At 43.3% G+C, this 18399-nt stretch overlaps 1 long non-coding RNA gene across 1 annotated transcript in view; it reads right to left on the reverse strand.

The window, feature by feature from the left end:
* The window catches only part of LOC139075695 (uncharacterized), a 318375-nt gene extending 301918 nt beyond the window's left edge, over window positions 1-16457 (reverse strand). Inside the window, exons 1-2 of the long non-coding RNA XR_011526354.1 lie at window positions 16229-16457; window positions 14178-14212 (exon numbers count right to left, since the gene is read on the reverse strand). This is a non-coding gene — a long non-coding RNA (uncharacterized lncRNA). The remainder of the gene's footprint in view (window positions 1-14177; window positions 14213-16228) is intronic.
* Between the last annotated feature and the right edge of the window lie 1942 nt (window positions 16458-18399).

Below are 18399 nucleotides of genomic sequence, written 5' to 3' on the forward strand. Positions count from 1 at the left end.
ATGGATGTGCCAGTCTCCTGAGTGAGGGGGCTGTCATCCAATCGCTCTGTCGCAATTTGTGCTTGCATATCAAGCTCATGGGTTTTTCTAAAGATGGTGTTTAACAACCTCAGTCATCAGAGTTCTGTGCCTCTTTCCACCAAGTCACCCCCTTGATGGAAGTCACCTCCTGGATGCCTCTCACTCTGGCAGGGGTGGGTGCCTCGGGCTTCAGCTCTCTCTTGAAACTCGGGTGCCTAACCTGGGGACAAGACACTGGTGTTCCAGAGGAAAACAGCATGTGTGGCTTCCTGACCCGCTCTCCCTTCAGAGAGCACGGTGTCAGGAGGGGTGTCTGGATGGCACAGAACCTCCTTAAACTCCCTGCAGCTCAGACTTTCTCGGGGGCGGGGACTGCCTGTAACAAAGAACAAAGGCTCATTCTGGCAGGGTGTCCAGCCCTCCGGCCCAAGGGGAGGTGGCAGGCCCGCTGCCAAGGTGGGAGTGGGGAGGATGCTCCGGAGGCTGGAGATGGAGCCAACCTAGACCCAAACATGGGCATGCCCCTGCCTCTGCCCTCCCCACGTCCAAGTTGAAGACTGACTCCACGGCCCCGGGAGCCCAGGATGGACATCCTCACAGTGCTGCCCACCTGCAGCTTCCTCGATACTGAGACCTGGGGGCTCTGGGAGGCTCCAGGACAGCAGCGGCCCCAACGGCCAGGCACCAAGCTCAGCAGGAGTGAGACAGAGCTGACCTGAGTCCTAGGCAATGTGCCATGCACACCCAACAGGTGCTTGTGTGGCTTTCCATGGCTCCTCCCTCTGCTCCCCAAAAGCCCCTCAGTGACATGTCTCAGGATGGTTCAGGTCCTGCCTCGCCCCCACAGAGCCTCCAACTAGGGCTCTGAACCAGCCATGTTCCCTGAGTGCTGTGGGCCTGCACCTGCAGTCCCTCTGCCTGGAGGGCCCCCTCACACACCCACACAACTCCTACTCATCCCTGAAGACCCTACATGAAAATCCCTTCACTTCTCAGGGCTCCTGGAACTTTCTTTCTAAAGGCCTATGAAACTCAGGGACCTCCCCTCCACCCTCTGAGCTGGGCTTCTCCTTTACCCCCAAAAGGGTTCTGGATAAAGGAACTTCTCCAGACTTATTGGGGCAGCCTGGCCTTCAGGATGGGCCACTAGAGCCAGCCTGCTTGGTGCCAACCCTGGCCTGGCCTCTTACCAGCTGTGTTTGAACAAGTTGTTTAATCTGGGAATCTCAGTGCTCAAGGGTTACTAGTTCAAACACATAAGTGGATTACAACTCTGTGTAGTGTGTGTCAATTGCTCAATGAATGTCAGCCATCGCCACGCTCATTGTAAGAATAATATTAAAGTCACAGGACGTGTGTGCACTCCAAACAATGTTCTAGTGAGAATGAGGGTCTCAACATGAAAGCAATGGGCACGTCTCTGAGCATCTGGGATCAATACTTGGCACCAAGCAAAAAGCAGAGTGGCCCTGCCTGGCTCAGGTCACAGCATGAAGACAGTTAATTGCTTCCAGGAACGCTCAGAGGGAGGCGCCTTCTGCCCTGTGTCCAGCGCACGCTTGCTGGCAAGTGTTGCCTTTTTCTGAAAACATGAGCCTCCTAGCAGCAGCGGCGCTGGACTATGAGAGAAGCTGCTCCACCTCACAGGCCACAGTCCAGGATGCCCGTCTCAGAAGGCTCCTCCCCTTGGTCTGCCCTTTGTCCCCTGCAGCCCACCAGCCACCACTCTCTCCTCTGCAGACCAGGCTCACATGCTGCCCTCCCTCCTCCAGCAGCCGATCTGGGCCCCGGGCTGCACTGGTGGGCAGTGTGGATCTTACATGCAACACTCGTGTCCTGTAGAGCTCATTCCTCATTTTTACAGAGCTGACTGGGGGCTAGTGGTGGACAGAGTGGTTGAGCAACTGGACTGACATCACACAGCAAGTTGACGGACTTTCAAGCTATATTCCCTGGATCCCATGTGCTTCCTGCAGCTGCCCCAGGACCCTGACTTACACTGTGCTCTTGTGATAAACGTCACTTTGAATGCAGTGACATGCAGCTGAAAGAAGTTTGAAAGCCCCTCGTGAGAGGAAGAGAAGCAAATGTGGTTCTTTCAGACGGTCTTTGAGGCACAGAGCTGGAAGCTTCACATGAATCATGTTGCCAGTAGGGGCTCATTGCCCCTGGGGATCCCATGTCTGGCATTTCAGATTGGAATGACTTACCGATGTGGTCCTCAAGCATTTCTACCTGCAAGCATTTCTTTGAGAGGAGAGCTGGGTTTCGATTAGAGCCATCAATTTCTCCATCGAAGCAGGTGCTGCCTCGTTCAGTAAACCAACAGGGACTACTTGGGGAGTGCTCCCTGCCCCCTAGTGGTTGTAAGTATAACTTTTAACAGTTTTAATGAGGTTCAAATAACAAACTGCATGTATTTAAAGTGTACACTTTGGTAACATCTGACATATGTATAGATTGTGAGACCATCACCACAACCAAGACTCTGAGCGTATCTGTTACCCCAAAAATTCCCTTGTGCCTCTTTGTCATCCTCCTCCTACCCTTCCCCACCTTCCTCTATCCCCAGGCAACCGCTGATTTACTTTCTGTTACTATAGATTAGTTTGCACGTTCCAGGATTTTATATACATGGAATCATACAGTATGTGCTCATTTTGTCTGGCTTCTTTCACTCCACATCATTATTTTGAGATGCATCTGTGTTGCGTGTGTGTCAATAGTTGATTCCTTTTTATTGCTGAGTAATATCTTTATCTGTATAGACCACAATCTGTGTCTACATTCACCTGTTGAGATACATTTGCATTATTCTAGTTTTTGTCTATTACACATAAAGCTGCTGGTAAAGGCAGGTACTTTTGCTTCTCTTGGATACAAACCTAGGAAGGGAATGGCCAGAGTATATGGGTAAGTGTATCTTTAACATTTTAAGAAACTGTCCAATTATTTTCCAAAGTGGCTGTGACATTTTACATTCCCACTCACAACATGTGGGAGTGTCAGTTGTCCCACATGTTCACCAACATTTGGTATAAGAATTTTTGATTTTGGCCGTTCTAATAGGGGTGTAGTGGTACCTCTTAGTGGTTTTAATTTGCATTTCCCTAATGATTGAGAGCATCTGTTCATGCTTAACAGTGCACAAGGGTTCCAATTCCTCCACATCCTCTCCAACAATTGCTATTTTCTGGTTTTGATACCAGCCATCCTAATGGGTGTGAGGTGATATCTCATTATGGTTTTCATTTGCATTTCCCTAATGATTAGTGATGTTGGGCATCTCTTCACGTGCTCATTGGCCATTTGTATGTCTTCTTTGGAGAAATGTCTATTCAAGTTTTTTGCCCACTTTTGAATTGAGCTGTTTGCCTTTCCGAGGTTGACTTTTAGGCCTCTTCTCTGTATTCTGGATGTTAATCCATTATCAGATATATGGTTTGCAAATATCTTCTCTCATTTTGGGGGTTTCCTTGTGGACTGTGTCTTTTGATGCACAAGATTTTAAAATTTTCGTGAAGTCCAATTTGTCTATTTTTTCTTTTGTGGCCTGTGACTTTGGTTTGATTGCCAAGTCCAATGTTGTTGAAGCTTTGTCCTATTTTTTTCCTAAGAGTTTTATAGTTTTGGTCTTATATTTAAGATTCTGATTTATTTTGAGTTAATTTTCATATATGATGTTAGATGAGAGATCAACGTCATTCTTTTGCATGTGGATATCCAGTTTTCCCAGCACATTTTGTTGAAAACTGTCCTGCCCCACGGAGCAGTCTTTGCATCCCTTGTCAAAAATCATCTAACCATACATGTAAAGGTTTATTTCTGGGCTCTTTGTTTCATTCCGTTGATCTATATGTCTGTCATTATACCCGTGCCACACTGTTTTGATGACTTACTGTTTTGTATGTAGTAAGTTTTGAAATCAGGAAATATGAGTCTTCCAGTTTTGTTCTTTTTTTTTCAAGATTATTTTGGCTATTCAGGGTTCTTGAGATTCTATATGAATTTTAGAATGGGTTTCTCTATTTCTGCAAAAAAATATCATTGAGATTCTGATAAGGATTGCATTGAATCTATAGCTTACTTTGGGCACAATTGACATCCTAACAGTATTAAGTTTTCCAACCCATTAACATGGGGGATGTATTTCCATCATTTACATCTTAATTTCTTTCACTATGTTTTGTAGTTTTCAGTGTGCAAGTCTTTAACCTCCATGGTTAATTTAATGCCTAAGTATTTTATTCTTTTTGATCCTATTTGAAATGGAATTGTTTTCATAATTTCTTTTTGATTGTTTATTGCTCATGTATAGAAATAAAAGCTATTTATGAGCTACTGTCATTCAAGGTGGTAAAGAAGAAATAAAATTATCTGTTTGCAGACAACATGATCTTATATGTAGAAAATTCTAAAGACTCTGCAAAAAAACTCTTAGAATAATCAATTCAGCAAAATAGCAGCATACAAAGTTGACAGATAATCAGTTGCACTGTTGGTGGGAATGTAAAATGGTATAACCACTGTGGAAAACAATACGGTGGGTTCTTCAAAAATTTCAAAGTAGAATTTCCATGTGATTCAGGGATTCCAATTCTGGGCATATACCCCAGAGAATTGAAAGTAGGGTCTCACAGAGTTATTTGTACACTCATGTTCATAGCAATATTATTCAGTAGCTAAAATGTGGAATCAGCCCAAGTGTCCTTCAACAGATGAGTAGATAAGCAAAATATGATCCATATATACAATGTAATATTATTCAGCCTTAAAAAGAAAGGAGGGCCAGCCCCGTGGCCAAGTGGTTAATTTCATGCACTCCACTTTGGCAGTCCAGGGTTTCGCCGGTTTGGATCCTGGATGTGGACATGGCACCGCTCGTCAGGCCATGTTGAGGTGGCGTCCCACATGCCACAACTAGAAGGACCCATAACTAAAAATATGGAACTATGTACTGGGGGGATTTGGGGAGAAAAAGCAGAAACAACAAAAGATTGGCAACAGTTGTTAGCTCAGGTGTCACTCTTTAAAAAAAAAAAAAGAAAGGAAATTCTGACAAATGCTGTAACATGGATGAACCTGAGGAAATTATGTTAAGTGAAAGGTAGTCACAAAAAACAAATGCTGTATGATGCAACTTACATAAGGTACTTAGAGTAGTCCGAATCATAGAGACAAAAGTAGAATGGTGGTTTCCAGGGTCTAGCGGCGGAAGGAATGGGGAGCTGTTATTTAATTGGTATAGTTTTAGTTTTGCAAGATGAAAAGACTTCTATAGATGGATGGTGGTGATGATTGCACAGCATTATGAATGCATTTAATACTATTGAACTGTGTTTTTAAACATGGTAAAGATGATAAATTTTATGTTATACATATTTTATCACAACTTTATTGTAAAGGAAAATAAGGGCAATAAATAGAAAACAGAATATGGTAGATATTAATCAAATTATATGCATAGTCACTTTAAATGTCAAAATCTAAATACACCACTTAAAAGACAGAGATTGTCAAAGTGGATCCGAAAACAAGATCCCACTACAGCCACGTCACTTAATGACAGGGATACGTTCTGAAAAACGCATTGTTAGGCAATTTTGTCGTTGTGTGAACATCACAGAGTACACTTACACAAACATAGATGGTATAGCCTACTATACACCTAGGTTATATGGTACTAATCTTAAGAGACCGTTGTTGACCTAAACATCATTTCGTGGTGCATGACTGTACACGTCATCTATAAGACACTCACTTTAAACATAAAGATATAAATATAAATATAGGTTGAAAGTAAATGCATGGAATCAGATACAGCGTGAGAACACTAATCAAAAGAAAGTGGAAATAGCTATATTAATTTCAGGTGGGATAGACTTCAGAGTAAGGAAAATTACCAGGGATAAAGAGAGGTGTGTCATAATGATAAAGGTGTCCATTCTCCAAGAGGACGTAACAATCCTTAATTTGTTGGAGCCTAATCACAGAGCATTAAAATACATAAGGCAAAAACTGATAGAATTGCAAAGAGAAGTAGATGAATCCGCTTTTGTAGTTGGAAACTTCAACACCTCTCTATCAGAAATGGACAGCTCCAGCAGGCAGAAAATCAGCAAGGACCTGGTCGAATTCAACAGCACCATCAATCAACTGGTTGCAATTGACTTGTTTAGACCATTTACACTTATTGTGATTATGGATTCAGTTGGGTTTAAATCAACTCTCCTTGGTCTTGTTTCCTATTTGGCCCATCTGTTCCTTGTTTCCCCTTTCCTCTTTTTCTGCCCTGTTATGGATTGAGTTCCTTTTAGCATTGCATTTTATGTCTTTTGTTGGCTTAATAGCTGTCACTCTGTGTCATTTTAGTGGATCCTTAGGGTGGGTATTTTGGATACATCTTTAACTTAACCAATCTACCTTGAAATGATAGTATTTTGCTTCACAGACATAAGGACCAGATAGCAGCATACTTTCATTTCTCCCCTCCTGGCCTTTGTGCTTTTGTCATCATACTTTTCTATAAATGTCGAAAACCACATAATGTATAGCTATTATTTTTGCTTTAAGTAGTCAATTTTGTTTTAAAGGTCTCTAAATTTGAAAAAAGTATGTATATTTATGTGTATATATATGTATGCATGTATATTTACCTATGAAGTTACTATTTCCAGTGTTCATTCCTTTCTCGTTTCCATCTCTTATCATCTTCCTTAGGCTTGAAGAACTTTCTTTAACAATATTTATAGTGGAGGTCTGCTGGTGATGAATTCTTTCAGATTTTATGATGTGTGGAACCCTTCATTTTGCCTTCATATTTGAAAGATACTTTCACTAAGCAAAGAATTCTAGGTTGGCAGTGTTTTTCTTTCAGTCATATAGATGTTGGTCCACTGACAAAGTTTGCATTCTTTCTGATGAGAAATCTGTAGCCATGTTAACCTTTATTCTTCTTTCCTTACGTCTTTCTTTCTCTCCTGCTTTTAAGATTTCCTCTTTATCACTAGTATAAAGATATTTGATTATGATATGCATTGGTATAATTTTCTTCACGTTTCTTGTGCTCACGTTCATTGAACTTCTTGGATCTGTGGGTTTGTCATCAATTTGAAAAAAAACTCAGCCATTATTTCTTCAAGTATTTTTTCATACTTCCCTTCTTCAAGGATTCCAATTACACATGTATTTGGCTACTGAAGTTGTCCCATGGCTCTGTAATGCTCTATGCCTCCCTTGCCTCTTTCTTCTTTAGTCTTTTTCCTTCTTGTTCAATTTTGAGTATTTTGTTGTTTCTATGTCTTTAAGTTCATTCATCTCTTCTTTGGTAATGTCTAACCTGCTGGTAACCCCATACAGTATATTTATCACTCAGATATTACAGTTTTCATCTCTTGAAAGTTTATTTGCATGTTTTATGTCTTCTATTTCTCTTCTTAACATGTTTTTTCCTCTAGTTTTTTGAACATATGGAATGTAGCCCTTGTCAACTAATTTGTTTTAATGTCCTTGTCTATGAATTCTATCATTGTGCTATTTCTGGGTCAATTTCACTTGGCTGATTTTCAAATGAAAAAATATTCAAAGAAATAAGAAAATAATAATATATCCCACAAAATGGGAGAACACTTTTGCAAGTCATATATCTGATAGGAGCTTTTATATACAATCTATAAAGAATTATTACACTTAATAAAAACACAAATAACCCAGTTTTTTAAATGGGCAAAGGATATTTCTCCAAATAACGTAAACAAATGGCCAAGAAGCACAAGAAAATATGTTCAACATCAAAAGCCATGAGGGAAGTGCAAGTCAAAGCCACAGTGAGACCACTTCATATCCTCTAGGACACCGAAAGACAGAACAACCGTTGACGAGGATGTGGAGAAACCCTCATACATCACTTGTGGGAATGTAACACGGTGCAGCCACTGTTGAAAACACTTCCTCAAAGAGTTAAGCAGAGAATTACCGCGCGACCCAGCAATTCCATTCACAGCTATATACCGAAAAGAAAACATATGTCCACACAAAAACTTGCACACAAACAATCATAGCAGCATTATTCATAATACCCGGAAAGTAGAAACAACCCAAATGTCTATCAACTGATTCACGGATAAAGAAAAATGTGGTATATCCATACAATGAAGTATTATTTGGAAATAAAATGAAGTAGTGATGCTTGCTACTACATGGATGAACCTTGAAAACGTTACGCTAAGTGAAAGAAGCCAGTCACAAAAGACCATTGTACGATTCCATCTATGTGAAATGTCCAGAATAGGCAAATCTCTAGAGAGTATATCAGTGGTTACTAGGGGCTGAGGAGAGCGGTACTGGAGAGTGACTGTTAATGGGTACAGAGTTTCTTTTTGGGTAATGAAATGTTCTTAAATTGATGTGGTAATGGTTGCACAACTGTGAATATGTTAAAAACCACTGAATTGCTAAGAAAAAATGGAAGGAGAAATATTGGGAGAAAATTTCCCAAGTTTGGTGAAAGTTAGCTAAACCTACAGATTCAAGAAGCTGAGCAAGCCCCAAATAAAACAGACTAAAGACAGGCATGCATGCCAATGCATATCATAACCAGACTCCAGAAAACTGAACACAAAGGAAAATTCTTGAAAGCAGAGAGAGAAAAACAATACCTTGTCTGTAAGAGGAAAACAATTCAAATGAAAGCAGATTTGTCATCAAAAACCATGGAGGCCAGAAGGAAATGGCACATTCTTCAAGTTCTGAAAGAAAAGAACTGTCAACCTGGAATTCTCTTCCTGGTGAAATTACTCCTTAGGAAGGAAAGGAAAATGCATTCTCAGAAGAAGGAAAACTGAGAATTCGTTGTCAATAGACATATCGTTAAAGAATAGCTGAAGAAGTTCTCAAAGCAGAAAGGAAATGTGTGAGATGATAGAAAATGTATATATTGGTCTCTGCCCCTGGCTCCTGGCACAGAGTTCCTAAAACCCTTGTAATTTCCTAAGTGACAAGAGCACTAGGAGCATCTCTTGTTCTAATATTTGGTCTTTGATCTAGGTTCCTGGCAGAGTTTCTAAATCCCCTGGAATTTTCTGAGTGATAGCAGATTCTTTTGTTCTAATGAGGTGACTCTGGGTGGGCTCCTGGGTGGGGGCTGCTCAGCAGAAAGACCAAGCCGTGATGAGAAGCTTGGCATGTTCAGCCCCACCTCCCATTCTCCAGGAAGGGCAGACGGGCTGGAAATGGAGTTAATGATCAGTCACGCCTGTGTGATGCAGCCGCCATAAAATCCTGAAAGTACAGGTTCTGAGAGCTCCCAGGTTGGTGACCACGTGGAGGTGCTGGGAGAGCAGCAGTTGGAGAGGGCGCGGAAGCTCCACCCTTCCCCACACCCTGCCTTGTGCGTCCCTTCCACCTGGATGTTCATTGTATCCTTTATCATGTCCTTTCATAATAAACTGGTAAACAGCATGTAAACTGTTTTTTTAGCAAATTAAAAGTTTGTCTATCGAATTAATCTAAACCACTGAGGGAGTCACGGGAACCTGTGATTCATAGCCAGTCAGCCAGAAGCACAGGTATTTGATGATGTACTGGGTTGCTGTTAGTTTTTTATGTATGATAATAATATTTTGGGATATTTTTAAATTTTTATCTTTTAGAGATACATAGTGAAATGAATGAACTAAAATGGATGGATGAACTAAATATGATGTCTGAGATTTGGTTGAAAATAATTCAGGCTGGCTGAGAGTGGTATTGAGAAACAAGGTAGGCCATGAGCTGCTAAGTGTTGACATGGGGTAACAGGGCCATGGGGAGTCAGCAGAGAAGGGAGCCATGAAGTCTAGAAACAGGCAAATAAAGGTAATAGATAGTTTATTGACAAAACATTAAAATACCTGACATGTTCAATCTCTTGCTTCCAGACTTTTGGGCCACCTTGTACGATTCTAATTCTACATGTTTGAAATTGGAAAAGAGATGAGCTGTTTCATAAAAATAAAGTAAAATAATTTAAATTGGTGTGTGTTACAATCAATGGCATGTTACATAAATTGGTGGTATTTTTTTCTGAGTGGCGCATTAAATTATGCAAATTTTTTTATAGCTGATGGCATTTTAGAAGAGATGATACATGGTAATTCCGTCAGAACACTCAAAGTGCTAATATAAAACAAAAACATCACATAAAAGAACAAGTCTACATGATCATAAATATGACCTATCTAGAACCAACACCTTAGATACATCAAACAAACCTCTAGCAATAAGTTTGGATTTAAAAATGCTTTAGAAGGATGTTTTAGGTAGTCCAAAACACACACACAAGGCAGTTCAAAAAAAGAACTTTAAGCAAAGCTTTCTTTCTCTTTTAAATAATTTTCCTATTTTAGAGAGAGACATGGGAAATTATTCCATGGATCATTTTATTCAGAAACAGCCATCACACTAAGTATCAGGAAGCCTGTCCGATTCCTCAGCACATGGAGTCTCTTGAACCTGGTCATCTTTCTGCTCATCAGCTCTAAGGTCCATTCATCCTTTCAAGGGACGGGCCACCCGTGCTGAGGCAGGAGGGCGGCCCAGGAGGAGGGGGCCGTGCAGTCACAGGCCTTCCTCTCCGCTGTGGAGTGGACTGACTGTGAGCCGAGCCCAGGCTGAGGGGCCGGCTGGGCAGTGGTCCAGGCCTCCATCCATGAGGAGAAATACCCCAGCACGTTAATGCTCATGGCTACTGACTCAGGTGTCCGTCTGAACGACCCGTGCAGGTGACGTGAGGACTGACTGAGCTGCTCCTGGAGACAGCTCTCCTGAGAGGAGGTGCCCCAGGTCACCCCAGTCCCAACTGGAAGGACGAAATTAGGAAACGGACCCTCTCCTTTCACTTTACATGTCTACGTTGTTGGAGTTCTAGAACAAGCATATATTCTTTTCACAATGAAACACAGATTGTAATTACTGACTTGTAAAAATGCTTAATTTAAAACTTCAGAACACCCATGAGGTATTTCCTAAAGGCTAAACTTGATGAACTGACTCTTCAGTTAGATTAACTAACCCAATACAGCCACAGACAGCAAAGAATGCCTGAGTCCTCAGGGGGTCCTGGGAGAGCCACTCCAGGAGGCCCCCAGGACGTCGTTGTCCCAACGCACACAAGTGAGGCACAAACCAGAAGTTGTGTTTCAGCCCCCAGGGAAGGGTTACCTGGCAGGAGAGTCCACGGAAGAGGCCCCGGGTGAGGTTGAGCATGTTCACGGACCCTAAGACCTTGGCGTACATGTCTTTGATGCCAATGAGCCGGCAGATGGTGATGATGGCCCGGTGGCAGCGGAGGCCGTAGCCTAGAAATGGGAAGAAGATGCATCTGTCACCCTGCTGGCTTTCACACCACTTCGGGCTCTGGGTGCAGGAGACCCTGGTTCCCATTCTGGCTTCATCACCTCCCAGCTGGGTGACCCCTGACCACTTACTAAACTTCCATGATGACACTTATTAAAATGAGATATTGTAAGGATTAAAGAAATAATATATATAAATTTCTTGGACACGTGGGCAAAGAACACGACCGTTGTGCAGATTCACAGAGACGCCTGAAAGTTCTTGGCATCCACGCCCACGTTAACTGAGGATCGGGGACAATCTGTGCTCACCCTCCCCGACTGCTCAGGAGCACTGAGCGGAGGAGTCCACCTCCTCCTGGAAAGACTCCTCTTTTGGCTTCGGTAATGCCCCCACTCCTGGATTTTCTCCCAGCTACTGGCCCGGCCTCCCCACTCCTTGCTGGCCTCTAGATCTTGGGCTGTCTAATAGAAATATGATGCAAGCCATGAATGCCAGCCATACATGTAATTTTAAATTTCCTCATAGAAGATTAAAAAGAGTTAAAAAATAAAACTAATTTTAGTAATATATTTCATTAACCTAATGGCCAAAACATTATCATTTCAACATGTAATCAATACAATAATATTTTTGAGATATTTCTCATTCCTCTTTTCATACTAAGTCTTTGAGCTCTGGTGTGTCTGTGATGCTTGCAGCCGACCTCAGTAGCCACATTTCAAGTGCTCAACAGCCACTCAGGCCAGTACCTACGATGGGGCCCTGCACAGGTGTACACCTTGGTGTCTAAGTGCTCAGTACTTTCTCTAATGATAAAATAAGTAGTTTTATCAAGCATATGAATTATTAATTATGACTTCAAAGCAGAAGGCAAAATCTGGCATGCTAGCACAATCGGTACTGCATTTGATTTTCTTTCTTAATTTATTTCCATGCCATAGCTCAAGCAGAGCTGTACCAGAAGCTTGGACATAAAAATTTAAATAAAATTTTTTATCTTCTTCTGATCCAAACTCTTTAAAAAATACCTAGTTATATGGTATCATTTTTACTGTGGAACCACAGGCAAAACACAAATCAGAATGTTCAAGAATTCTACACTCGGAGTCCACTGGGCATGACCGCCACAGCCCTGGAACCCTGTGCGCTGCTTGCCCGCCCTCTTGCTCCCCCACAGGACGGGAGGAAGGTCCCTCTCTGCATCCGCACAGCTTGGCACAACTCTTGGCTCACAGGACGTTCCATCAGTCCCCGATGATGAGAGTCATGACTGGAACCGAATGAGCTCTGAGAACAGAACCATCTCAGAGTGCCAGTGATTCTCCTGGAGGAACTTAAGGTTCCCGCTCATCCAAGCCCAGCTACTCACTCAGTGGCTTTCCTCTTCGTGATGTGCTCCTCCCCTGGAACTACCCCTGGAACATGCTTGTGCTAACGTTCTGGGTAGGTCGACTAGTTTTATTTCTCTGACAGCCTCAGCCCTCTTAAATCTAGTTTAGGCCTTTTCATTCTAGTATTTTCTAAATGAGTTCAGGTAAGGGGGGCAAAAGTAGAGGACAGGATGGAATTGTTATCTATCTCTGCTTTATCTTCAACAAATAAGAGCAAAATGGAAATATGACTTTCTCTTCCTATTTCATAGGCTTGTTAGAAGCTTCGACTGAGATAACTTTTAAAGGAATCTGAAACTGTACAACTCAGTATACCCTATTTTAATGAATGAACCCCCAAAAAAGAAAAAAAGTGCTGAATATACTTTGACATGCCTTGTAATTGATTGACTATAAGACATATTCAATATCAGAGATGTTAAAATACAAAAAAATGTGCATCTTAGTGATGATAAAATACGATAAATAGAAAGAATCAGCATAGGACCGGATCTCTGTGCTGAACTAGGCTCAGTTGAGAATAGAAAATTAGGAAATATCTGCTTATTATGAACTACAGGAAAATCTGCATTTTTTGGGCATATTTAAAGGGCAGGAGCTATGAAGCTATTAACTGCTTACCTGGCAGCCACTTTTCCATAAAATGGGGTTAAAGGAAAAGGGAGCTCCAGTCCATGCCCGTGGATAATCTTACAGGAAATCACCGCATACACAAGAATTCTTCAAAGGGATTAACTTCCAAAAGGTATAAACTGGGACCAAAGACATAAAATACTTGTAAGCAATTTAAATTCTATAATGCAACTGACATTGAAGAAACACTGTACATATTCAATCACAAACTCAGTAAATGATCGTTCCATGTGGTATTAACACCACGTGTGCAGCACGAGCTCATAGGGACGTTGACCACTGTAAGGAACACCCTGGAAAGAGTGACTGAAACTCACCGGGGACAGCCTTCAGTTTCAGGTGCCTGCAAACAGCCCAGCAGGTCACCTCTCATCAAGAGCTGGACACTCACGGCCACTCCAAGCTTCCTACCCCCGCCCCACGGTTCCTCTCAGGCTCTGCTCCCTGAATTGAGTGCCACATACAGCTGTTTATAATTCTAGGACAGACTGCTAATGCTACTTTAGCTTCAGGAAGGAGGAAATTTAAAGGTCATCTCCAAATTCTGTTACCGACAATACCTCCAAAGATACCATGTCGAGACCTCAACTAGTAGCCCCCACGAAGGGCAGCAGTCAGGAAAGCCACTATCAAGTGACTGAAATTCAAGTTCCATTATTTACTTAATCAGATCAGCTCTGTGTCTCAGAAAAGTCATGCACCAAAGCTTTTCCTCACTGTTCCTCTTGCCCCATCCCCACCGCCCACCCCAGCTTCCCCTAAGGCTTAACTGGGTATTTAATTCAGCATGCCTACCTCAAGTATCCTGGTATCAAAATCGTCGTATGTTTCTGCAGGGAGAGAGGAAACAGGCATACAGATAAACGTGTCTGTATGGTTGGTGTCTGAAAGTACTTTTCAACACAGGCACCATCACCGACCTTTAAGTGAGAAGAATCTCAGATCTTTTGGTGCCACTCCCAAGGCCACACCCTGGTCCTCCATCATCCCCAGAGACGGCTGCACCGCTAAACTCATCACCTCGGCCACCATCTCCCTGACTGCATCCTCCTAACCCTCCAGCTCGCTCACTCGTGCACTCCCAAGACAAGGGTTCTTGGAGCTCCCCAGCACCTCCAGACTCTTGCCCACTGTCCTCCCCTTCCCTCTCACTCCCTCTGGTCCTCACAGCCTCTCCCGCTCGGCCAGGACACCACAGTCCATCACCTCCACCAGATCTGGTGAATGTCCTCAACTCCCTCACCGTTTTCTCCCTCCACCGCACTATCCAGGCCTGAATCCAAGCAGCTGTCTGGCCACACCTGCCTGCTGGGTGCTGCTGGAGAGAAGTCAAAGCATAGTACACACCCGGGCCACTAGAAACTCATGGTCTCCAACTCATTCCTGTCCTCCCTGCTGCCTGCTGGCCTTTCAGGTCCCTTTAGTTAGCTCTCTCCCCACTCACCATGCAGCAATTTCAAACACTCTCTGTGTTCTTGTATTTAAAAAATTTTTTTTTGGTGAGGATGATTGACCCTGAGCTAACATCTATTCCACTTTTTGCTTGAGGAAGATTGTCACTGAGCTAAAATCTGTGGCAATTTTTCTCTTTTTGTATATGGGATACCACCCAGCATGGCTTGATGAGCGGTGTGTAGGTCTACGCCTGGGATCTGAACTGGCAAACCCCAGACCACTGAAACAGAGCACATGAACTTAACCATTATGACACTGGACTGGCCCCTATTTTTAACTTTTTACTATATAAAATTTCAATCATATGCAAAAACAGAAAGAACAATAAAATGAAAGCTTATGTACCCTTTAGGCAGCTTCAACAATTATCACCTCATGGTCAATCTTTCCCTTAAACTCTGTCCAATTCTCACTCCCCTGGATCATTCTGGAGCCAGTCCCAGATATCCCACCTTTTCATCAGTATCCTGGTGGCCATGCTCATCAGTGCCCCCACCCTACTTTCAGCAGATGACCCCACCTCCTCCTCACAGACTAAATGAGGTCACCAGACAGATACACTCACACACCCCACCCCACACGCATCTCCACCACTAACACTCCAGGCTCCCCTGAACCTGCACTCTGCCCTTTCTTCTGTCAGAGTTAATCCACTTATCTATACTCTGGATCTGGGCCCTCATTAGGGACTGAGTTTACAGGGTTTTTTTCTCTCCCTCTCATATTTTCATCCTCCCAATGGAAGCATTTTGCTCAGTTCTGAGCATGCTGCCTAAGCCTCTCCATCCCAGCCTCTCCTCTCCTCTTTAAGGCAAACTGAAGGAAGCAGCCAAACTCTAGTCTGTCTCCTCATCTCCTACTCATCGACGAGAATAAATTTCTCAGAGGATTTTTACTTCTTTACAGTCTCAGGGCAGGGGGAGGACTTTGTTTTCTAGTTTGGCCTGGTAAGTTTTATCGATTTTTATTTCCTGGGTGCTTTCATGAGGCTTAGTGACAACCATCCCGTCAGTTTGTCTTCTGTTACGGAAGCAGCTGTCTGAGCTCTGCTGCTCCACGGGCCCCCAGGACCAACTGTGTTTGGGATACTGCGCCCTGTCGGGGCCTGTCCAGATCTGTGATGCCGCCACCACATTGACAGCTCTGAGAAGCGGCACCATAGAGACGCCAGAACCCAGGGCTGTGCAGCTCACTTGTGGAATCTTCTTGGTTATGGGCCTCTAGTGTTCCATCAAATACAGTTGGATAATAATGTGGAGTGATTTCAGTGATGTTCAAATCTTTTCTGGAAAAAGGCAATGTAAACAGACAAGTAAATAAAATCATAATAAGGAATCCCAGAACTACAAGAATTCTCTCTGTCACAAAGGTAACAAAACCAGGACTGATACCTCCCCTGGGACCAGGGTCTGGGGCGCCGAGACTGACACCTCCCACGTGTTTCCGCTCCATCCTCGCTCCCGTTTAAGCTTCATCTTCCTCTTCCGGTCCCACTCCTCTCTCTGCTGGACCATCTCAGCCTCCACCTTCTCCTGCTCTTCCTTGCTTCTTTGGGCAATGGTCTGCACAGCTCCATTTCTCAGAAGAGGGAAATTCAGACCAGGCCATAGGAAGCCTTGATGCCCTGAACATTTAAAAACATACCTAAATAAGAATTTTAAAAAATTCATTTCTTGAGTGCTAAAATGCCAAGCAATGGATATACAGATAATGAGACTTCTGGTGGGAGCTTAAACTAACGTAACCACTTGGCACTGTCTATTAAAATTTAAATGTGACTTTCCTAACTACAGAGCCCAGAGAGAACAGGACAAAGGTGTGGTTTCTCTGCCAAGGAAATAATCAATGGCTGGAGAGAGTCGAGAAGTGATTACAGTGGAACTGAATTGCCCAGCTGGTAAGTGATCCTAGGGCGTCAGATACCATAACCCTGGAGGCTCCAAAGCAAATGTCCTCAGGACCAGGCAGGCACTGTCAGTGTGTGAAAGGAGCCAGGAGAAGGAGAGCACTCTTCCACAGTGACAGTGAGCAACAGGGAACACGCCACACAATGGCATATGGTGAGGGAGGGGGGCATGTGGTCCACTGAGCGCTCTTGATCCTTTTAAAGAGACAGTCACAGCTTGTTTCAGCCTACTTTGGCCTGGGAAATGGGTTCACTGTTGCCAGAACTATGGATTTCTCAAGAAATGTGTGAAATCTGGATTTTTCATGTGAAACATCCTGTTTTCAATGTTCACAACTTATTCAGAAATGTTTAAAAAACTGTAAATGCCAACACTATTTGAGTCAAAAAGACACATCCAGAGGCCAAATTCAGTGGAGACCTTGCATTGGCAACCCCTGGGTAGCCCCTTGAATTTTCGACCAATAGGACCTGAGTTTACTGTGACTCAGGGGGCCTGTCTTACCTGTTCCCTTGATTCCCACCTAACTTCACCTGAAGAGCTTTTAACCAGGGACAGAGGAGAAGAAAGACACCCAGCAAAGGGAAACGAGCCCACAGGAGCAAATGAAGCCCCTTGTTCATGGTTTTCTCTTACAGGTGTTCAGGTGCTGGGTCTGGATCCTGGTGGCCACCGCCCAGGTAGCACAGCCATTGCTGCAAGGATGGGTGATGTACGTCTTGCTCACCTCATCTCCTTTATGTTCCTGTTGTCTTACTTGCTTGGATTTTACAAAAAACACGAGTCCTGGAAAGTCCTGGTAAGAAGAACAAGGGTGGCCCAGGCCTCGGGCTCCTCCCAGACTGACGTCCTGGGTGATGTGAGGACAACGGGCCTCTGGGAGGGAGGGAGGACCAGAGACCAGGGTCCAGAGACCTTTCCTGGGCTGGGCCCCCGTGGAACCAGGACTTTTCATTTTCATGAGTTTCCTATTAAACTGGAATGAAGGCATCTTCTGCCGGAGTAACCCTTCCATTGTCGTCCCCTCCATGGCCGTCCTCGTCAGAAGTACACACGCTCTGTCTGTTCCTGTGCGAGCCCGTCCAGATGCATTTTATTTATGGTGAAATCACTGGAGAAGCACTGAAGGAAATGTTAGTGGGGAAAAAAAAAGTCACCCCAATCTCAAGGTCCTATCACAGTCACTGGGTTCATTCTTCTATATTCCTGGCAAATTTTGTGCAAAATGTATATATCATCACCCTGAACCAATAATTTTGGATGTAGATTCTGTCATTTAACATTAGGTCATTAGTTTTTTTATGTTGTCAACATCATGATAATCATTTAAAATTTTTCTGTGTTGAATAACCTGAAACATTTGTAAAAGTAGGGAGGGTTCTATCATGGACCCTCACGTAACCATAACCCAGATTCTGGCATTATCAAGACTTTAACACACTTGCTTCATCAAGCCTTTTTTTCCGAGGAGAATTTTAATAGAAACTTAAAACATCATGTCATTCCATTCTACACATGTCAGTAGCCTCTAAAAACCCTGCAAACTGTCTCACACTGTCACACGTACGTAAAGCTGACGGGGATCCCTTGGCACCATCTAGGACCCGGCTCACATTCGCGTTTCCCCAGTTGTGTCTGAAGTGTCTTGTGCAGCT

The sequence above is a fragment of the Equus przewalskii genome, chromosome 14 (assembly GCF_037783145.1).
Source record: "Equus przewalskii isolate Varuska chromosome 14, EquPr2, whole genome shotgun sequence".
Classification (NCBI taxonomy): Eukaryota; Metazoa; Chordata; class Mammalia; order Perissodactyla; family Equidae; genus Equus; species Equus przewalskii.